The sequence below is a fragment of the Schistocerca nitens genome, chromosome 3 (assembly GCF_023898315.1).
Source record: "Schistocerca nitens isolate TAMUIC-IGC-003100 chromosome 3, iqSchNite1.1, whole genome shotgun sequence".
NCBI classification, from domain to species: domain Eukaryota; kingdom Metazoa; phylum Arthropoda; class Insecta; order Orthoptera; family Acrididae; genus Schistocerca; species Schistocerca nitens.
In genome coordinates, this window is record NC_064616.1 from 685158586 (window position 1) to 685183007 (window position 24422).

At 41.1% G+C, this 24422-nt stretch overlaps 1 protein-coding gene across 1 annotated transcript in view; it reads left to right on the forward strand.

The window, feature by feature from the left end:
- The first annotated feature begins 526 nt into the window (after positions 1-526).
- The window catches only part of LOC126249389 (coiled-coil domain-containing protein 63), a 465360-nt gene continuing 441464 nt past the window's right edge, over positions 527-24422 (forward strand). Inside the window, exon 1 of the mRNA XM_049951042.1 lies at positions 527-595. The gene's annotated coding sequence lies outside the window, so the exon portion shown is untranslated. The remainder of the gene's footprint in view (positions 596-24422) is intronic.

The window sequence follows — 24422 nt, forward strand, 5'->3', positions numbered from 1 at the left end:
CAAGAGGAAACGGGGTTTGCTGTGCTGCGCTGCGCTGCCGAAGACCATGTGCGTGCTTATGTACGGATTTTTGTCGTTCTCTTACAGTGTTGACGTCGTCTTTCAAACTGATAGCTTCACGCGTATTGGCGGACTGCTTTTGCACGAAGCGTAGAGGCTACTCGAATCAGTTATTAAGCACTACGTTTAAATTACGTAGCTTCCCTGATACCACCATCGGTCTGTGGTTTTATCATATCTGTAATAACTACAAACTGAGAGATGTCTTAGCAATTCCGTTGATTGAAGTTCTACGTTTTTATGCCAGATTTATATGAACATGCATTTTATTGAGTAATTGGCTGCCTGTTTAAAATGTTTGTAGGACGAAATATTGAATTATTATTCTCTTTCAGTTGACATCATTTCTCCCGTGTAAATGAAGAAATAAGAAACTGCCTCATCGTGGCTATTGGCAAAGAGTGGAATACATCACCTTTGAAATTCCGAGAATTTTGTGGAGAAAACAGTCCGTCGCCATCCTGAAGAGCACATATTTGAAGGACAAGGTTACGTGCAAGTTTCCAGAGTTATATACTGACGACTTCATTACTGGGTAAGTGCTACCTTTATTTTTTAATACTGGTTCAGCTTGGTTGAAAGGCTGCCGATTCAAACAAACTTTATCGTTTAGGTAAGGTGCAGCTACTCGGGATTTATAAAAGTTTTAATTTTAAATGTATTACAGCATCTTCCGAGAATGTGTAACACTTTCGTACGTAAACTCTGGCTCAATTACTCACATTCAAAGCAGTGCTCTCGAGCACTATATTGTGTCTTTATGGATGTTATTTTTGTGCCTTATATTATCAGTCTGATTTTATAAGTAATCTAGAATGTAATCGGTTCTAAGCATCATGGAAAATAATCCAACTACAATGGGAACCAGTAAAACAGGTACGGGGTAACAATGCTCCCCGCTGTCAAATAAAATTTTTCGTCTCAGACCAAACATAAAAGTAGTGCTGCTATTATTTTGTTCATGATTTAAGGACACTGCAGCAGTTTTCAAAGATGTCAATGAGTAAGAAAACTGCAGCCGATGTTATTATTTTTGGATGAACAATATATTTTCTGTAACCATGTTCGTCCTTAGGCCCATCATTAGTCGGCAACGAGGACTTCTTGTACAAATTTTTACCATTTTAACTTTATGAAAAGATGTTCTTTATGAGTTACAATACAGAGACCAGCTTCTTTGACAGTTTCAATGCGGAACCACGAGCCAGTTATAACTGTTCACCAAAATAGTCACTTTTAATGGTTTAAATTTTTACCCAACAATAAATTATAATTTAAATTTTCACATTAAAGTATCATTGTGCCGTTTGACGGCTGTCTACACGTTACTTTCTATGAAGTTTTCCTTGAAGTTAAGTAGCCTCCCAGTAGGACGTCTCTTCACGTATCAGAATCTGAGTGACAGGTCTTCGAAATGACATATCTGTTCTTATTTCTTTTGCACTTTATTCTATAACTCAGTATTATTGATTTTATTAGAACAGTAACTACTTCTACTACTACTTCTACAATTATCTTTAAAGGATCTTTCATTTGACTACATTGACACCTAATCCTTATGCTGATGTGTCTGATACTTGTTTTCTGCGCAATTTGATCTGAAGATGACACACACACTTTATTGTAACAGGATTGCAATTCTCTTCTCTGTGAATTCGGTACAGGACTGTACATAAAGTCGAGTCCAGAATATTTTACTGCCCTACAAATTTTTTGTATTAAAACTTACTTTTATTCGTGGTCCTTGTTATGTCATCAAGCAGGTAATGTTTATATATGACATGGCGTGGTGTGTCCATTTTGCACAGTCGCAAAGATCGTTGCACTCATACTTATTCTGCTCATGTATGTATAATATGCTCTTCATCTAGTAATAATTAACTGACTACCGTTATATTTCGTTCCAAATGAGTCATATGAATCTTTCCATTTACAAGACGATGAAACTGAACCGTTCTGATTGTTGTGTTTAAGGAATTTTTATCTCTGTTGCCATTCTGAAAATATTAATTTGCATAGGTACGTTGTTTGGTCGCTAAATGTTTCTTATACTTTTTCGTAATTTTTCCTTGAAAGTAAAAAATGGCTCTGAGCACTATGGGACTTAACATCTGTGGTCATCAGTCCCCTAGAACTTAGAACTACATAAACGTAACTAACCTAAGGACATCACACACGTCCATGCCCGAGGCAGGGTTTGAACCTGCGACAGTAGCGGTCACGCGGGTCCAGACTGAAGCGCCTAGAACCGCACGGCCACACCGGCCGGCCCTTGAAAGTAAATTCCACCCTTTTTGTAAGTTCTGAGTCAAAGTAATGGACGTCTTTTAGTACCGTTAAGACTGTAGTTGTGCTGTAAACACAAAGTCAGAGTATTCTACTTATCGCAGAAACGAGGTGGGCCAGCTGTCACTTGTCCTCCTAGACACTGGCTCCATAGTTGATAATTGCAGTTAATAGAAACTGCTCATAGAGCCTAATTATATTAAATGGGAGACTCAACGTCCTTTCTCACATGTTACTAACTTTATTTATGACATAACTCCTTATTTTTACTTTGATAACTACTCTGTTTTGGGCTTGAACTGCAAAGTTCAGGTCGAGATACACATGTAACAACGTATTGACCATATCACGTAATTTATTTTATTAGTGGATACATTATTATTCTTTCTTTAAGAAACACATAGATCTGAGTGGTGCTACGGACCTCCGTGGATTATACGTGTAATATTTCTGTTCCGTAATGTTTCCACAAGTGGCTCTACGAAACAGCCTAAAATTTTGGAGCTTATTCATAATCCTGGTGGCACGTTGTCGTAGTAGTTGTAGTAACTGCTGTTGGCGATCATGATAGTATTACATAAAGTCATTATAATAATCATATAAACAGTAGTACAACAATCTTATAAAGCCTGTCTCCCACATTCCTCTAAAGAACGAAGGCCATCACAAGGTACAGAACAATTAGTTTATCTTCGTCTTTTTCAGACCGGTCAGTAAAATGTCAAATACGTATCGTTGAGTGTGAATCTCATGGCTACATGTAGAGTGTTCTGGTATGTTCGCGCCGTTATTAAGGACGAATAAGGCATGGAAGAAAGTGATGGTATGAAACCTGGTGATAGAACGTCACCACTGCCTCTCACGAAAAAATGACCTGAGGTTAAAGATCCTAGCCGACGAATGAGTTACCGTCAACAGTTTCACATCGTGAAAGACCACGGTGGAAACGGGATTTAAAATCAGGGCATAGTTTGGTGATAAAGAAATGTACAGTATACCACCATCTTTCTTCTACTAGTCAAGCGGTATTACATCGCTTTGCTTACTGCTCTTGGGTAAGTAGGTGAACTTTGATACGGCGCTATACAGGAAGTCAGACATCCACTTATAAACCTCTTCTCCATAGACTATGCTCATTTTTTTCTCAGGCTGGACATCCATTTGCAATAGACTATAAAATGCAAGTGGCAAACGATTTTATTACAATGCAGGTGCGGCAGTCCAACGCGTGTCATCACAGAAAATAAAAAGCTTCAAAAAGAACTGCAAAATAAGACGAGATTTTTAGAACTAGTTTGAAGAAGACTGCATTGGGAAACAAGCTTCTGTGAAGTCGCACCTACAAATACTCATATTACACCGCACTGACTTACGCAGGGTCGCCAGTAACAGTCTGAAAAGCTTGCAAGGGTGTTGTAGGGTAGGTTGTGCTGAGAAAAAATTGTTAAAAAAGTCGATACGTTGCGCCGTTTCAGATTTAATTCTTTTTTAAGTTAATATGGCCGTTGCGCGTGCAAATTCAAGCGAGCCGCCAGATACAATTAATGTCAGTTGTTCTCATAATGTAGGTGATAGTACACGAGACTGCTTACATTTGGTTCGGGTCCGATCCTTGCTACCGTCCCATCTCCGATTTTTGTATCGCTCTGCTGTTCGGTTTTAGGAAACGAAAGAAGAACACATTTGGCTACATTGTCTCTGGCGGGCCCTTTGAATTTCCGAGTGAAACAATCTGATTGGCTAACTCCAGCGTTAATTAACTCGGAAAAGGTGTAACGTATCGAATTTTTTCTTAACAATTATTTCTCAGCACTACCTACCCTACAGCTGCATTACAAGACAAGCTTTCCAGACTGTTTCTGACCACCCTGTATAAAGAAAATGAAGAGCACTGTTTTCCAGTGGTCTCATAGGTATACATCAATTCTAAAGTATTTCCCACTGTTGTGTTACGCAAGACTATCCAGTCTTGTTCACCTGTGTAATACTATTACGTTAACTAGACGTAAGATCTGTAACAAATGCACACTCCTTTAAACTTCATTTGTGCATTTGTAATAGTTTCAAAAAGTTGCGTCGATTTTACAACAGATAAACCACAAAGGACCATCAGAGTTATACGGAAGTCTGTCTTTATTGACTTACGACTATTTTCAGATCTTTTCAGTCCATTTTCGAATCATCAGCGTAAGTCATACAACAACGTCCATTACCTGAGAATACTGGACACATATATCTACAGCACACTCCCCAAGCCATCTAAAAGTCGGTGGCCGAGTGTAGGTCTGGTACCACTAACTGATCCGACCTTCACTGATCCACTCGCGAATAGAGTGTGGGAAAAGTCATTGTCGGTAAGCCTTTGTATTAGCTCTAATTCCTCGTCGTAGTCATTTGACGACATGTTTAAGGGAGGAAACATTATTTTGGCCGACTCTTCCCGGAAAGTGCTCACTCTGAATTTCAACAGTAAACCTCTCCTTGATGTACAACGCCTCTCTTGTAACGTCTGCCACCGGACTTTGTTGAGCATTTCTGTGCCGCTCTCGCGCCAACTATATGTTCAGTGACGAAACGTGCTCCTCTTCGTTGGATCATCTCTACCTCTTCTTTATAATATTACTTGAAAATACAACTCTTCGGTTGCACAGGTAAAAAAATTTTCAACTTTAGCTAGGTTTCAACTGCTCTAAGGCAGCCTTAGTCAGAAGTAAAAATTTTTTACATTACATAGAGAAAATACCTATGAAATGGTTTAGAGCAACAGTGAGCACTGTTGCTCTAAACCATTTCATAACTATTTACTCTATGTAATGTAAAAATTTTTTACTTCTGACGAAAGCTGCCTTAGAGCAGTTGAAACCTAGCTAAAGTTGAAAATTTTTTACCTGTGCAACCGAAGAGCTGTATTTTCAAGTAATATTATAAATTTCGTCAATGGTTGCTGCATTATCGGCCATGTTCAAAATTTTTAGATTTCTACCTCTTCTATTAGTTCTACCTGCTAGGGAACCCAGATAGATGAAAAGTACTTAAGAATCGGTCGATGCAGCACCTTGTATGCCACTTCCTTCGTAGATGAGTTACATTTTCTTAAGATTCTTCCTATGAATCTCAGTCTGGCATCTGATTTTCCTTCTATTTGCTTCATGTGGCCATTCCACGTAAGGTCGCTGTGGATAGTTACTCCTAGATATTTTACGATAGATGCTGTTTTCAGTAATTTGTCATCAATAGTGTAGTTGTGCAGTAATGAATTTCTTTTCTTATGTATGCGCAATGTGTTACATTTATTTATGATCAGTGTCAACTGCCAGAGACTGAGCCATTCATGTAGCGTATGAGTGCCGCTGAATGCAATATATTATTTACGAAACGACCGAACTGTGTTTCATGCAGGTCCTAAACTAGACATCAGTTAATAAAGACCATCTTACGTGTAACTTATAAGGTTTATTAAAATTCTTTTTAATCATTTAAAACTGCTGTCTTGTTGCCATACAGCATGCTGGAAGTAAGTAAGCATTGTATTTATAATAAGTTCATCAGTTCTTTTTCTGCACAAAAATCATTTAAAAACGATAATTTACTATTTATTACATTAAAATTTTTCGGATGTAACAGTTACATTGAGAAATTACTCTGACAGTGTTAGAAATTTAAGAAGATAACGACGATTATCAATAGAGAGGCACCTAAGCGTGAATATATAAAGAAACACTTTTTTACGTGGCACAGGGTTACGATCCCCAGACCTTCAGTGTGTCACTTATTTTGATTGGTGTTGTTCGTCAGATGGGTAAATATAGTATGTGTGAAGTCAAACATCATTAACACGAGACTGGAATTTTGGTGTCTACTGAAATGTGATTGGAAGAATTCGAGGACAGGCATTCTAAGTATTTCTTCAGAAACAGATTCTAGAAAGTTTAGTGCCCATATAGCTAACAGCGTAAGTAACTGTGCTATACAGTAGATAAAGAGATGTATACAGTTATGTGAACTGCTGACGATTGCGTTACGAAACTTACTGCACCGACTTCTACGTCACAGTCTGAGAATGAAATAAATGTTTTGTTTCCTATTGGAATTACATACAAATTACTGGAAGTTATGGACACAGTTTACTACAAGTTGCTCCAATAGAGACATGGGAGCACGAAGCAGAGTGGTAAATTAAGAAGTACAGTTTAGATGCAGAATTGTATTCCTCTTCTCTGAGAAGGCGATATCGTTATAGAAATGGACAATCACCTGTATGTGATGGTGACCTAGAACAAATTCCTCAGTTGTGATAGAATACCGAAGTATCCAAAAGTGCTCACAAGCAAAAGTGTTTACTTTATAGGAAGCTGATGAACAAGGAGAACCGAAATCTCGTTCTTCACTCCCGCAGACGGAGAATAATATCATTTGCCTATATTCATCGCACAGTCACTGTTCTTATTCTGAATAAAGAAAAGAAATCACAATAGTGATGGCTAGATGGTGGTCTGAACCTCACTTTTCTCGATCGTAAGCCGCGTCTTACAACTCTGTGCGCTGTTATTTTATGACGTAATCGTTGGGAAATACCTCCGCAATCGACATTAAAAAATAAGCTGTCAGCAGCAGTCTTCCATTGGTTCCAATTTAACGGGGAAAGAAACACTAGGTTCTGCCGAACTTCTCGGGGACTAGGTCACTAACCGATTTAAAGAAAATGCAGCAAACCTAGATGTGGATGGTAAGACGAGGACATGAACCCTATTGCTCCGGAATGTGAGTTGAATGTCTTTACTGATGCAGATCCTCGCTCGGCCGCAACGTTAAGAAAGTGGATTCTTTATCGCATGTCCTTGTTGTACTTCCTTTGTTTTTCTACTTTAAATTCGCTTGTTTCCCTTCTGATTTTCTTTTTTCTTCTCAGAGCTTAAACATGAAAGTATTATCCCCAGGGCCACTTATTTTTATTAGAGGTGCCTTAATCTGACCTCCAGATAGGACGACTGCAGACTGCGGCTTACCAACAAACTTTCTGCTGTATTTTCTCGTTATCTTGGAACTTCTTTTAGAAATTATACAAAGATGCCCAGCTTCAGGTCGCGCGTCAGCACAATAATACTTTGCAGTGTTAGTTACCATGAGAAGTCCATGATTTCGTTGGTGCAGCTGTCCTCCATTCATCCATCTACATCTACATCTACAGTTACATGGCTACTCTGCAAATAACACTTAATCCCCCGGCAGAGGATTCATTGCACCATATTCACACTAATTCTCTCTTATTACACTCTCGAACAGCGCTTTCTTTGCGAGCTCTGATTCCCCTTATTTTATTATGATGGTCGTTTCTCTCTATGTAGGTAGGCGTCAACAAAATATTTTCGCATTCAGAGGAAAAAGTTGGTGATTGAAATTTTTAGAGAAGATCCCGCCGCAACGAAAAACGCCTTTGTTTTAATGATTTCAACCCCAAACCCTGTATCATGTCCATGACATTCTCTCCCCTGTTTCTCGACAGTACAAAACGTGCTGCCCTTCTTTGAACTTTCTAGGTCTATCCTTTCTGATAAGGATTCCCCACCGCGCAGCAGTACTCCAAAATAGGATGGACAAGCGTAGTGTAGGTAGTCCCTTTAGTAGATCTGTTGTATCTTCTAAGTGTTACGCCAATAAAACGCAGTCTTTGGTTCACCTTCCCCACAACGTCTTCCACGTACCTAGCGACTGGAAAAAGCGCGGGGCGTTCCCATTTTCAAGAAGGGCGGCAGGATGGATGCGTTAAAACGCACGATACCACGTTTACAATGTTAGGGTAGGTTTTTACACTCACTAATTACCAAAAGTAGTCCTCGTTGTACTCTGACTTATTGAAATATTTTCCATACCCACTTTTTGGAAAGGGTGAGCTACTTAAACTAGAACAGGTTCCATTGCCTTTAAATGTGAAAATCGGTTTTAAAACTCTGCCAAGCTGGCCATATACTTCTTTGCAGCTTTTTGATCCAATGACGTTTGTTGGTCCGACAATTCTGACTGTATTTGATGAAAGTGTTCCACATTTAATTTCTGTAACTGTGCGATCCAGAGGTCAAGTTTTTGCATGAAACACCTTATCTAAGACATAACAGTTGGTTGTTTCCTTGAAGTTCTTTGTTTAACTCATTTAGTTTGATTGTCATATGTTACAAATGCCAGATCCAACAACCAGTTCAAATCATACAGTTGCGAGTAATGTTATTCTCTTTCACACGCAAAAGATTTTATCGCTTACAGAAGTTATCTAAATCTATTTGGAGCCATACCTCTACTCAGCCATGTAATAGCAGGTATCCATGCAGGCTAACCAATTCTTCTAATAGCACTCTAAACTTTCTTCTCTTTAGTGATTGTGAGCGAATGGAATTGAGAGGTTTTGTGATTACACTCTTAACGTGTACCATTTTAAAAATATATACAAAATGCTTGCTGATGAACGATACAAAGATACTTAAAGAAAGGAGGGAAAGAGTCTTCGTTCGCAAACAAGGGAACAATCCCTTCGCGTTTGCTTAACATACAAGACGTTCCATCAGTAGTAATAGACGCAAGTTTCTGAAATGGCATATCATATTCACAAATGAAGGATCTGAATGCATTGTAAGAATCTTATCCTTGTGTAGTGCCTTCGAAGGTGAAATTTGTGTGCAAGTTTTCTTTTACACTGTAACCCGAAAATATCAGTCTTACAAAAATCATAACTTGAGGTGAATCGATTCAATCTACTGAGTCGTCTAATTAAATTGAGAAACACATGCGGGAATGCCAGTCTGTTATCAGGTGAACTTTTATATTTTCCGACATTAATTCCACTTTTCGTGCTGTAGTCGGTCTTGACAGAGGCATGTCTCTGATGACTGATATTATCTCCGACTTTCTTTTAAATATGAAAAATAAAGACTTACTAGCTGCCAGAAGGGACGTCTTAAAAACTGTACCATCGTCAAATGATTTTGTATGTTTCAACAGTGCTTCTGATACACTAAACGGTCTATTGACACACAGTCAACATGGGTTTAGAAAACATCGTTCCTGTGAAACACAACTAGCTCTTTATTCACATGAAGTGCTGAGTGCTATTGACAAGGGATTTCAGGTCGAGTCCGTATTCCTGAATTTCCGGAAGGCTTTTGACTCTATACCACACACGCGGCTCGTAGTAAAATTGCGTGCTTATGGAATATCGTCTCAGTTATGTGACTGGATTTGCTTTTTACTGTCAGAGAGGTAACAGTACGTCGTAACTGACGGAAAGTCATCGAGTAAAACAGAAGCGATTTCAGGCGTTCCCCAAGGTAGTGTTATAGGCCCTTTGCTGTTCCTTATCTATATAAACGATTTGGGAGACAATCTGAGCAGCCTTCTTCGGTTGTTTGCAGATGACGCTGTCGTTTATCGACTAATAAAGTCATCAGAAGATCAAAACAAACTGCAAAACGATTTAGAAAAAAATATCTGAATGGTGCGAAAAGTGGCAGTTGACCCTAAATAATGAAAAGTGTGAGGTCATCCACGTGATTACTAAAAGGAACTCGTTAAACTTCGGTTACACGATAAATCAGTCTAATCTAAAAGCCGTAAATTCAACTAAATACCTAGGTATTACAATTACGAACAACTGAAATTGGAAAGAACACATAGAAAATGTTGTGGGGAAGGCTAACCAAAGACTGCGTTTTATTGGCAGGACACTTAGAAAATGTAACAGACCTACTAAGGAGACTGCCTACACTACGCTTGTCCGTCCTCTTTTAGAATATTGCTGCGCGGTGTGGGATCCTTACCAGGTAGGACTGGCGGAATACATCGAAAATGTTCAAAGAAAGGCAGCACGTTTTATATTATCGCGAAATATGGGGGAGAGTGTCACAGAAATGATACAGGATTTTGGCTGAAAACATTAAAAGATAGGTGTTTTTCGTAGCGACGGAATCTTCTCACGAAATTCCAATCACCAACTTTCTCCTCCGGATGCGAAAATATTTTGTTGACACCGACCTACATAGGGTGGAACGATCACCACGATAAAATAAGGGAAATCAGAGCTCGTACGGAAAGATATAGGTGTTCATTCTTTCCGCGCGCTATACGAGATTGGAATAATAGAGAATTGTGAAGGTGGTTCGATGAACCCTCTGCCAGGCACTTAAATGTGATTTGCAGAGTATCCATGTAGATGTAGATTTAAATGGTGCTACTTTTGAGGTAAGACGTTTTTGTACAGGGTTTACAAAGCACTACTGCTTGTATTGTAATTTACTTTTAAGAATAGATAGTTCATTTCTCCTCAACTCACGACCAGAACCTGTTTTCGATTCGCAGTTTTTGTGAACTGTTCTCAAATAGCGTACAATATTTTCCTTTTTACGTATAGCTAAAGTAGCATTACATATCAAAATATACATATCTTTACTCATTGTAACGAAAAAACTGTTCTTCCACTCACCATGGAACTGTGTTTAGCTGCACTCATTTTTCACAAACACGTTAGTAAGTCAGAACTGTAACTTGGCGCGTGGACTCCGTAGTTCTGATCGACAGCACTCAGCAGCGGTCGGGACACTTCAAATCGTAGTGGTTTGGAGATTTGTATTGTTGGAACTATTTTTGATCGAGATTGTTTCAAAAACTAGTGTCGAGGCGGTTATTTGGCATGCTAATAAAAAAAAAACAGCAATCTCACAAAGAACCGCTTGAGTGCAAAGTCGCAAGTTCAATTTTTAGCAAGGTTCATTTGAAAGTATTGTGTTAACAATTGTGATAGGACAAATATTAGCTGCTAATGACTCACCATGTGCATCACAAGGGCGACTGGAAACAAGTGTCCGTTAGGTGCAGAGATCAACCTTCTACGGGATGTATGTATTACGCTCCACAAAATGGACATCGTTGACATTAAATAAATGTTCGAAACAAACCATTAACTTGCACCATCAACACCGAATGACAAATGGCGCGCCACGGAGATACAAATGTTCACACCATCAAGATCGAAGACGAGCTCCCTGGGAGCTACAAACCGTACAGGACGCTCAGCTGGCTATCTACTCTTAAAGAAAGCATGTAGAATCATATTTGTGTAACGGGGTCATGCGAATTGGTGGAAAGTGATGGCATGCAAGCGAATGCGAAACAGTCTATCGTGGAGCTTATCGCGAAACTGGCTGTCCTTTACGACGTAGCTGAGGATAATGCGATATGTTTTATAGACACGGAAAAATAAACGTCCATAGGATGAATTTGCCCATTGGCCCCAGCTGGTATGAATGTGCATTTTGGGAGGGACAGTTTGTTCTAAGGGAGTATGATGTTTATACGCAAACCAGGAACCAAGTAAAAGCCAGTTATTATGACCAGCTTTTGGCCAAAAGTAGTGCTCATACCATAGTTGTAGTTGTCTTACGCCCATTTTCCCACTCGTTCTTGCTGTGACGTAAAGTGACGTAAATATTCCCTACTGCCCTTGCAAGATCACGAACACGAGGAAGAATCGTAGGGGGCAGAGCACCTCCATCTTCTCACAGCACAATAAATAACTTTCCAGCCAATTTACTATCCAGCTTAACAGGCGACATAACTGTACACGAATGGGTTAATCTTGATACAACTCTCTTGGTACCTTTAATTTACAGTGTGTCGTTTATATGCATTTCCTCTTAAAATCCCGATTGCTCGGAGTTGAAAACAAATTCCTTACTGTACGACGCGTTAAGTTTGTTTATATCATCTACAAATTTTCGGGTTGATTCCGCAGTTTGCTGTGCATTGTCAGGTTGGCGCTTTGTTTGAAATTTCGACTTCTTACGTCTTCCAGTTGTGTAGTACAGATCGAAGTTATGCAACCATCCTGTTGCTTCCCTTAAAATCATTACATCTATGTCGTGCGCAGTCTGTTGTGCATAACGTAGTAGGTCACTACCAAGCAATTCCCGTAAATTGTATATAGCATTCTTGAATCGCACAAACACCTGTTTTTCTAACGAGTGCGCCTTGACCTCCCTTGCAAATTCGTAGTTTTTCTAACGCACTACACGGTCGTATTGCTGTGAACTGACTCTAAATCTGTTAACAACTGTATTTTTTCTATGCTGCGGAAGATTCTCCATGTGCATAATTATGTTTAGTGCCAACTTCTTGGACAACGATTGTCCCCTACGACGTTCCACTGCAGACGAGATTTGTGCGCGTCTGTCCGACAAGGATGATGAACTAAATTCCTCGGCACCCGTTTCAGTGTCACTTTCGCTTGTCAAGAACTTATCGTCTCATTGTATTCCTCGTGTACATTGTCACACAGTCGAGTGTTGGAAACGCTAAAATTTCATCTGACACATCTTTTACACTTTGAAAAATTCCTTGGCTTCCTTTCTCACGAAATGTCAACTTCGGCAACTGTTGCAGATGTAATACCATGTTTGCTTTGTTTATCGTTGCCATTACTCTGCTTCGTATCAACACCACTAGTACTGTAGCACTGACTTGAGTTACTCGACGACTGAGCAGTTCTACTACTCACAGCAGCCTCATGCTGCGCTCACGACTGGATACCTCCAGTCCCGTCCCCTTTTACCATCAGGCGCCAATATTGTGGTTGTATGGTAGACAGTACGTGAGGCGTCGAATGCCGTAAACCTCTCTGGGATTTCGTCTCCTGGTTCTCAAGTCATTCCTCGTCAGTTTAGATAACACGACGTATTTACCTGTTCATTACCACCATCGTGCACCTTGTTGTTTCGTGGAAGCTCCAAAACAGAGGTTTGTGTTTGCTATCGCAGGCGGCACTTCAGCCCTCTCGCGCCGGACACCGCACCTAATCAAGCAGCAAACGCTGACCGCTCACCCCGCTCACCGCAACCCTCACTCACAACGCGGCAATCTAGTTTGCGAGATGTAATCTCAACATGCCAGAGGAAAGACTATTGTCTGGCGCGAGCGTTAAAGTCCGCGAAATGCCTAAGAAGACGAAAGAAGCCGAAACAGTGTTGATATTCATATCGGCTCTCCAACCGGAACATACGATCAACTTGCACAATATTTCGGAGGTCCACATGACAGTCATCGTCAGGTGAGTAAGCCGTCACACTAACTCTCCGGAACTGATATCAAACCTCAGCGGCGCCTACTTTATACACACATCCAAAAAGTTTTGCATCATCCCGGTTCCCAGTACTCCTGAAGATAAACATTCACTGTGGATATTGTATCACAGACACAGTCCCTTTGACTGTTCAGAGATGTCACTAAACCTGTCCAAAGATGTAAACAACCATGCATAAGCAGCGCCTATTAGACGGAGGGGTCCGACAGCTGATCAGTTCCGGTCACTCTACTAGGAAGGAGGTACACGCCTCGTGTTGTGTGTAGTTCAGCCATGCCTAGACGGTCAGTACCGCTGTTCGATCGCGTCCACATTGTTACTTTGTGCCTGGCAGGGCTCTGAATAAAGGAAGTGTCCAGGCGTCTCAGAGTGAACCAAAGTGATGTTGTTCGGATATGGAGAAAATACAGAGAGACAGGAACTGTCGATGACATGCCTCGCTCAGGCCACTCAAGGGCTACTACTGCAGTGGATGACCGCTACCTAGGATTATAGCTTAGAGGAACCCTGACAGCAAAGCCACCATGTTGACTAATTCTTTTCCTGCAGCCACAGGACGTCGTGTTACGGCTCAAACTGTGCACAATAGGCTGTATGATGAGCAGCTTCACTCTCGACGTCCCAGGCGAGGTCCATCTTTGCAACCACGACACCATGCAGAGCGGTACACATGGGCCCTACAACATGCCGAATGGAATTGGCATCAGGTTCTCTTCACCGATGAGTGTCGCATATGCCTTCAATGAGACAATCGTCAGAGACGTGTTTGGAAGCAACCCGGTCAGGCCGAACGCCTTACACACACTGTCCAGCGAGTGCAGCAAGGTGGAAGTTCCCTGCTGTTTGCGGGTGGCATTATGTGGAACCGACATACTCCGCTGGTGGTCATGGAAGGCGCCGTAACGGCTGTACGATACGTGAATGCCATCCACCGACCGATAGTGCAACCATATCGGCAGCATGTTGGTGAGGCATTATTCTTCATGGACGACAATTCGCGTCCCGACTTCCTTCAGGATAACGACATCGCTCGACTAGAGTGGCCAGCATGTTCTGCACGCATGAACCCTATCGAACATGCCTGGTATAGATTGAACAGGCCTGTTTATGGATGACGTCACCCACCAACCACTCTGAGGGCTACGCCGAATCGCTGTTGAGGAGTGGGACAATATGGACCAACAGTGCCTTGATGAACTTGTAGATAGTATGCTACGACGAATGCAGGCATGCATCAGTGCAAGAGGACGTGCTACTGGACATTAGAGAGGTATCGGCGTGTACAGCAATCTGGACCACCACCTCTGAAGGTCTCGCTGTATGGTGGTACAACATGCAATGTATGGTTTTCATGAGCAATAAAAATTGCAGAAACGATGTTTACGTTGATTTCTATTCTAATTTACTGTACAGATTCCAGAACTCTCGGAACCGAAGTGATGCAAAACTTTTTTTGATGTGTGTACATCGCCTGTAGGTACAACGCGCGTGAGCACAAATAACTGCCCTCCAGCGCAAATCACGACAGCGCACTGGTGGTGAAAACTCGCGGACACGGTAAATTGATATCAGACACGGTTGAAATAATTTGATGACAGAAGGAAAGCCAGTTGCCTTTTAATGTCCAACAAAACAGGTTTCCAACTGTTAAAGAATAATCCTTATCTCTGTTTATAATGTTGTCATATAGCCCAATTTCAATAGCTTCTATCACTACACAGTCCCAATAACGCGACATAGGAGTAACCACTTGTGTCTCATCGTATAACATTTTATGTCCTTCAGTAAGACAATGTCCCGCAACTGCATGTTTTTCTGTCTGGAATAAACGCGTTTGGCGATGGTGCTCCACACATCGATACCGGACCATACGAATCGTTTGTCAGTTTAGGCTTTCCTGCAATGGTATGGAATTTTATAGACACTGGGCTTGCTCAAACCCAAATCATCCTTCACTGAGCCCAGCAGCGCTCTAGTCTTAGCTGGCGAACGGAATACACTTTTAATATCAAATCTCTTTAAAATTATTCCTATTTTTGAAGATATGCTTCCCGCGAAAGTTAAGAACGCCACCGATTTACTTGTGTCATCTGTTGGTTTCATCAAAAGTCCAATGACAGATCTGATTTTCGGTATAACCATTCTGCTTGAACACTACTTTTAGATGATCCAGTTCTTGTGTCAAAGTATCATCATCTGATATGCCATAAGCTTATTTTTACCAATGTATCTAGGCCCCCTTTGTGTCGGTACGATGGATGACAACATGTTGCATGAAGATATCGGTTCGCATGCGTGCGATTACGATAAACACTGTGTCCTAATGTTTCATCATCCCTCTTGTAACTAAGACATCTAAAAGCGGAAGTTTTCCAACCTTTCCAACTTCCATCGTAAGCTTAAAATTGGGATGCTGACAATTAAAACGATCTAGGAAACTGCCCAGAACATTCCTATATGGCCATACCATAAATACATCGTCAACGTATCTCGAAAAACAAGTTAGTTTTAAAAGTTCCGTGTCCTCAAAATCTTCTATAAGCAAACTAGTGATAATGATGTATAATGGACTCCCGAGAGCCAGTCCGTAATTTTGTTCAAAGTTTTGTTAGTAAATAAAAAAATACATCAACGTCAAAATATGTCGACAAAGTTTAGTTGTTCCTTCGTCCAATTTTTCACCAATTAACTGCGAAGAATTTTCAAAAGGAACTCTGGTTAAAAGTGACACAACATAAAAACTAACCAGTAAATCCGTGTGACCGATACAAAAAGACATCAAATGTTAAAATAAAAACGAGAAAACTGGAAATGTGATGTTCGCATTTCCGACATGGGTGCTGAGATTGGGTGCTAAATACATGGCCAAGTTGTAAGCTGGAGCACCCAAATTGCTAACAATAGGCCGAAGAGGAACGTCTTGCTTGTGTAAGTTAGGCAAACCGTATAATCTGGGCGGGACTGCAGCACCACTTCGAAGTTTTTTATGAACATCGTCAGATAATGAACTCTTCTTTAAAAGTGAAAGCGTCTTACGCTTTATTCGTTCAGATTGTGCGTTTATGGTAGGGAGGGGTGCTCTGGATCGTTTCCTAGATTATTTTAATTGTCTGCATCCCAATATTAAGTTCACAATAGAAGCTGCAAGTGTTGGAAAATCTCTGTTTTAGCCATTTTTAGATGTCTTGGTCTACAGGAGGCATGATAGGACATTAGGACACAGTGTTTTCCGTAAACCCACGTATACGAACCGTTGCCTTCATGCCTCAAGTTGTCATCCATCCTACTGATACAAAGGGGTCCTATGTACACTGGCAAAAAAGCTTATGCCATCTCAGATGCAGATACTTTGACACAAGAACTGGATCATCTAAAAGTAGTGTTCAAGCAGAATGGTTATATCGAAAATCAGATCTGTCATGCCCTACAGATTGGACTTTTGCGGGAACCGACAGAAGACACACGGAAATCGGTGGTGTTCTTACCTTTCACGGGAAGAACATCTTCAGAAATAGGAAGAATTTGAGAGAGATTTGATATTGAAAGTACATTCCTTCCTCTAGTTAATACTAGAGCGCTTCTGGACTCAGTGGAGGATGACTGGGATTAAGGAAGCCCAATGTCTATAAAATTCCCTGCCATTGGGGTGAAGCCTGTATCGGACAAGCGATTCGTACGGTCCGGGATCAATACGTGGAGCACCGTCGCCAGACTCGTTTATTTCAGCCAGAATAATATGCAGTTTCGGAACATTTACTGAATGACATAAAATGTTGTACGATGAGATGCAAGTGGTTGCTCTTGCGTCGTGGTATTGGATTTATCTAGTGTAAGAAGCTATCAAAATTCGGTAATGCGACAATAATATATGCAGAGATAAGGATCTTTAAGTAAGAGTTGGAATTCTTCTTTGTTTGAAATTAGAAACCAACGGTCTTTTTTTCGGTCATCAAAACGTGTCAACAGTGTTTCATTTCAATTGATAGTTTCCGCGAATTTTCGCCACCGGTGCGCTGTTGTGGTTTGCGCTAGAGAGCAATTATGTTCGCGCACGCGAGGTGTACCTACAGGTGGTGTGGAACAGAGCCACCGCTACGGTATGATTTCAGTTCACGAGAGTTCGTGTGACGGTTTACTCACCTGAAGATGACGGCCATGTGGACCACTGAAATATTGTGTCGAGATAACTTTATGTTCCGGCTGTAGACCAAATATGAATATCATCAATTACAACGCCGGGAATGTTTACGGAGCCTGATCAAGAACCTCTAGGGGGAGGAGTCGTTTGAACATGTAAGGAAGTTTAATAAACTTTGTAAGAAGGAGGTGAAGTTGCTGAGCACCCTGGCTCTCCTGCTAAGATGCCTGAATGAAGGCGTAGTACTTAAATTGCCAGAACTGTTCATTACATTGGGACAAAAACGGCCAACAACTTTAAGAAGTGTGCTGGTTTTGCCTTAGTAAGGGAGTGCATTTGTTTTACATGCAGACAACTGGATTTCATATCGAAAGATTTATTTTATCTGCATTTGGAAGTACCGGTGCCGATGTCTGCTGCATCCTGGGAATAGGTTAACAGTTCGTCCTAGGCAATATCAGACTAGGTCCATGCAAACGCCGTCAGTGGGCAATTTTCGAAGTTTCAATGGCTTTCTTCTCAGTCTACAATAACGGGTGATGACACGTGCCGACATGTTATGATTAATTTCACAACCAAACAACGAGACGATGATGTACTGGAAGTGTCGGAAACGGGATTAAATTTAGCCCCAATACCCAAGAATGTTCCCATTACTGAATTCATTTCCGCGGCTTGAAAAGGCGGTGACCAGGTTTCCCGAGGATCTATCAGATGAAATTAGGCAAGAGGTCTCGCATACGTTTCCTAGATCATTTTAATTGTCTGTATCCCAATATTAAGTTCACGGTGGAAAGTGAAAAGGATGGAAAACTTCGGTTTTTAGATGTCTTTGTCTACAGGAGGAATAATGGAACATTAGGACATAGAGTTTATTGTCAACCCACACACACAGTGCAATACCTTCATGCATCGAGTTGTTATCCAGGGATTATGCCGTCTCCGATGCAGATAGTTTGACACAAGAACTGGATCATCTAAAAGCAGTGTTCAAGCAGAATGGTTATACCGACAATCAGACCCGTCATGCTCTACAGATTTGACCTTCGTAGAAACCAACAGAACATCCAAACAAATTGCTGGCGTTCCTACCTTTCGCGAGAAGCATATCTTCAAAAATAGGAATAATTTTAAAGAGATTTGATATTAAAAGCGTATTCCGTCCGCTAGCTAAGACTAGAGCGCTGTTGGGCTCAGTGGCGGATGATTCGGCTTGAGGAAGTCCTGTATCTTACAAAATTCCCTATCATTGCGGGAAGCCTATATTGGAGAAACGATTCGTACGGTCCACCATCGCCACACGCGTTTATTCCAGACAGAAAAATATGCGGTTGCTTAATATTGTCTTACTGAAGGACATAAAATGTTGTATGATGAGATACAAGTGCCGGCCGGTGTGGCCGTGCGGGTCTAGGCGCTTCAGTCTGGAACCGCGTGACCGCTACGGTCGCAGGTTTGAATCCTGTCTCGGGCGTGGATGTGTATGATGTCCTTAGGTTAGTTAGGTTTAAGTAGTTCTAAGTTCTAGGGGACTGGTGACCACAGATGTTAAGTCCCATAGTGCTCAGAGCCATTTGAACCATTTGAGATACAAGTGGTTGCCCCTGTGTCACGTAATTGGGACTGTGTAGTGATAGAAGGTATTGAAATTGGGCTATCTGGCAATATTGTAAACAGAGATAAGGGTTGTCGTTTAAGTATGAGTTGGAACCCTATTTTGTTTGACATTAAAAAGCAACGGGCTATGATTCGGTCATCAAAAGGAGTCAACAGTGTTTGATATCAATTCATCGTTTCCCCGCGTTTTTACCACCGGTGCGCTGTCGTCCTTTACCCTAGAGGACAGTTATATTCGCGCAAGCGCTGCGGACCTACAGGTGGTGTATTAACGGAGTCGCCACTACGGTTTGATTTCAGTTCCGCGGAGTTAGTACGACGGCTTACTCATCTGAAAATGGCGGCAAGGTGGACCGCCGAAATACTGTGTCAAGATGAAGTTATCTTCCGGCTGTAGACCTGATATGGATATCATCAATTACAACGCCGGGAATGTTTACAGAGCCACATCGGGAGACAGTGTTGTCAGATTTACTGCCTACGAATACCGCGTGAAACTCTCACTGTCCACAAACCGATATTTTACAAAAACATGTCATTTAAATAGTTTTAGGACAAACATTCTTAAAGATCGACTCATACAGCCATGGTGATCGGCGGGTCGATTGCGATCGACGGGTTGAGGACCCGTGATGTGGTAGAAAGCGTGGAAGCTCTTTAAAACTTTTCGTAGATGATGATGTTGTCTATAAGAAAGCATCAACGCCAAAAGGCAGTATCGATTTACAGAATGACCTGCAGAGGGTTCATGAATGATGCTGGCTCTGACAGTTGATCATGAACGTAAGTAAATGTGCCATATTGGGCATGCATAGGTAACGAAATCCACTATCGTACAACTTCGCTATTGATCTATATCTACATTATTATTCTGCAATTCACAACTAAGTGTTTAGCACATGGTGCATCAGACCCCCTTTAAGCTACTTCTCTATAGGTACACTCCCGAACAGCGCTCGGGGATATTGAACTCTTAAATGTTTCTATGCGAGCTCTTATTTCTCTTATTTTATTATGATGATCATTTATCCCTACTTAAGTGGGGCTGACAAAATATTTTCACCCTCTGAGGAGAAAGTTGGTAATTGAAATTTCATGAGAAGTTCCTGCCACAGCAAAAAATGCGACCCCAATTCGTGTATCATATTTGTGGTACTATCTCCCGTGTTTCACGTTAATACAAAGCGAGCTGCCCTTCTTTGAACATCTTCGATGTCCGCCATCAATCCTATCTGATGCGGGTCCCATATCGCAAAGCACTACTCGAGAAGCGGTCGGACAAGTGTAGTGTAAGCGGTCTCCTTAGTAGACCTATTCCATTTTCTCAGTTTTCTGCGAATAAATTGCAGTATTTGGTTTGCTTTCCCCATAGCATTGTCTATGTGGTCGTTCCAATTTAAAAACTCTAAACTCCGTCCGAGCAGTCCTCGGGAGGCCCAACTGTACCAACTGACCGACGTGTCATTCTCAGCCGAAGGCGCCACTGGATGAGTATATGGAGGGCCATGTGGTCATCACGCCGCTCTCCCAGTCGTTGCCAGCTTTCGTAACTGAAGCCGCTACTTCTCAGTCAAGTAGCTCCTCAAGTTTCCTCACAAGGGCTGAGTGCACCCCGCTTGCCAACAGCTCTCGGCAGACCTGAACGGTCACCCAGCTAAGTGCTAGCCAAGCCTGACAGCGCACAACTACGGTGATCTGACGTGAACGGGTGTTACAATTGCGGCAAGGCCATGAAATTATGTCTTTACTTACTTTTATCATTTAAACGCTGACCTACAGAATTTTCCCTTACAAAGACAACTCAAGCTTAACCTATTCATTTATTACCCAGAATATACAAGCCCAACGCAATCTGACTGCTATACAGTGACAGCATGACCTCCAGTAATTAACACAAAAGAATGGCCCTGGATTGCAAGAAATCCTAACAGTAACCAGTTCCAAAAAATATGAAATTAAAGAAATATGGAACTACCTCCAACTCTGTTAATTGCCTAAACTCATTTCAGTCACGAAGCCCATCTTTTTTTATAAGTCACTTACCTCACAGACAACTTCATAACACGAACTACAGAAGTTACAGCAAGCACAAATTACAGCTAGCTAAATAAAGAGATTTTAACTACTATAGACTAACTACTAGGGAGCATACGGTTAGCAAAAGAAAGATTTTGTTGAAGAGCAAACAATGTATTTAGAAAATCTTACCTTATTCATGTGACAACAAGTTCCAAAAATTATATAGTTGTCAATAATTCCACTGCCCAAATACTATCAACAACATCCATCATCCTATATTTCCTCACTTTATAATGCATGTCCTACTAACACAGAGTCTCCACTAAGAAAAAACATGTCCATGCACTTCTCTATCCACTCGATAACTGCTAGTCCGTCCAACCACAGAATCTCTCGCAGCGCTGTCAGCGATATTAACACAGTCAGTAGCTATGCGAACTTACAAACAGGCTACTTACAGCAGTAGGCATTCCTGTTTAAGTTATTCGTAATTGTAATCCCTAAGTGTTTAATTGAATTTAAAGCCTTTAGATTTGTGGGATTTATCATTTGGGAGTCAATTACCACATTTGGCACCATACAGGTATCGTGTCTAAATCATGTTGCAATTCTTTTTCATCATCTGATGACTTTATGAGGAGGTAAATGACAACATAATCTGCAAACAATGTAAGAGGACTGCTCACATTGTCTCAGATTTCCTTTATGTAGATCATAAGCAACATAGGGCCCTATAACACTTCCTTGTTGAACACCAGATATTACTTCTGTTCTACATGATGACTTTCCGTCAGTTATTACAAACTGTGACCTTTCTGACAGGACATTACGAATCCAGTTACACAACTGAGACGATACTCCATAGGCACACAATTTAATGAGAAGTCGCTTGTGAGGGAAGGTGTCAAAGGTCTTCTGGAAATCTAAAAATATGGGATCATTTTGATGTCCTCTGTCGATATCACTAATTACTTCGTGAGAATAAAGCAAAATTTGTGGTAAGTGCTGATGAGACCAAACTGCTGAGGTCATCGGTCCCTAGGCTTACACGCTACTTAAACTAATTTGAACTAACTTACGCTAAGGACAACGCACAGGTCCATGTCCGAGAGAAGACACGAATCTCCGATGGGGGCAGCCGCGTGAACCGTGGCAAGGCGCCCAAGACCACGCGGCTACCCCACGCAATTGAGAATAAAGAGATAGTTGTGTTTCACAAGAACGACATTTTGTGACACCGTTTCGGCTATTTGTCAATAAATTGTTTTCTTCGAGGTGATTCATAATGTTCGAACACAGAATATGTTCCAAATTCCTAATACAAATCGACATTAGTGATATTGGTCTGTAATACAACCGATTACTTTGATTCCCTTTCTTGAGTATTAGTGTGACTTGGGAAACTTTCCAGTCTTTGGGTACGGACCTTTTTACGAGCGAGCTGTTGTATATGATTGCTAAGTATGGAGCTGCTGTATCAGCATACTACGAGAGGAACCTACTCGCAAACTCGTACAGTCTGGACTGGATGCCTTTGCCTTTCTTAAGAGTTTTAAGCTGTTCTTCTATACCGAGGTCATCTACTTCTAAGTTACTCATGTTGGCAGTTGTTTTTGAAAAGAATTAATGAATATTTACTTCGTCTTCTTTTGTGAAGGAATTTCGGAATACCGTGTTTAGAAACTCTGCTTCAGTGGCAGAGTCACCGGTAACATTGCCATTGTTATCACGCAGTGAATATATTGATTGCGTCTTGTCTCTGTTTTCTGCCAGGTTTCGAGACAGAGTTTCGTTGTGGTAACTGTTACAAGCACCCCGCACTGAGGTTCGCGCTAAATTTAGAGCTTCTAAAAAACTTCGCAAATCTTGGGGATTTTGCGTTCTTTTATATTTTTCATGTTTTTTCGTCTGTTCTGCAACAGTGTCATGGCCTGTACCATGGCATATCAGCACCATCTCTTATTAATTTATTTGGTATAAATTTCTCAACTTCAACTATTTCTTTGAGTTTAAACCACATCTGATTTGCACTTACATAATTAGTTTTATGAGAGTAGAGGCTGTGTCTTAGGAAGGTGTCAAGCGAATTTTTATCTGCTTTTCTGAATAGAGTTTTTTTGCGTTTATTTGGGGTGGGGGGGGGGGGTTGGAAGTTACAGTATACAGCCTAGAATTGCGGTCACTAATCGTTGTATTGGCCATGATGCTCCCTGTTTGGTCAGGATTATTTGTTGCTAAGAGGTCAAGAGTTGACAGAGACCTGAGTTGAAACAAGGCCCCCGGAGTAGACAACATTCCATTGGAACTACTGACGGCCTTGGGAGAGCCAGTCCTGACAAAACTCTACCATCTGGTGAGCAAGATGTATGAAACAGGTGAAATACCCTCAGACTTCAAGAAGAATATAATAATTCCAATCCCAAAGAAAGCAGGTGTTGACAGATGTGAAAATTACCGGACAATCAGTTTAATAAACCACAGCTGCAAAATACTAACACGAATTCTTTACAGACGAATGGAAAAACTAGTAGAAGCCGGCCTCGGGGAAGATCAGTTTGGATTCCGTAGAAATACTGGAACACGTGAGGCAATACGGACCTTATGACTTACCTTAGAAGAAAGATTAAGGAAAGGCATACCTACGTTTCTAGCATTTGTAGACTTAGAGAAAGCTTTTGACAATGTTGACTGGAATACTCTCTTTCAAATTCTAAAGGTGGCAGGGGTAAAATACAGGGAGCGAAAGGCTATTTACAATTTGTACAGAAAGCAGATGGCAGTTATAAGAGTCGAGGGGCACGAAAGGGAAGCAGTGGTTGGGAAGGGAGTGAGACAGGGTTGTAGCCTATCCCCGATGTTATTCAATCTGTATATTGAGCAAGCAATAAAGGAAACAAAAGAAAAATTCGGAGTAGGTATTAAAATCCATGGAGAAGAAATAAAACTTTGAGGTTCGCCGATGACATTGTAATTCTGTCAGAGACAGCAAAGGACTTGGAAGAGCAGTTGAACAGAATGGATGGTGTCTTGAAGGGAGGATATAAGATGAACATCAACAAAAGCAAAACGAGGATAATGGAATGTAGTCGAATTAAGTTGAGGGTATTAGATTAGGAAATGAGACACTTAAAGTAGTAAAGGAGTTTTGCTATTTGGGGAGCAAAATAACCGATGATGGTCGAA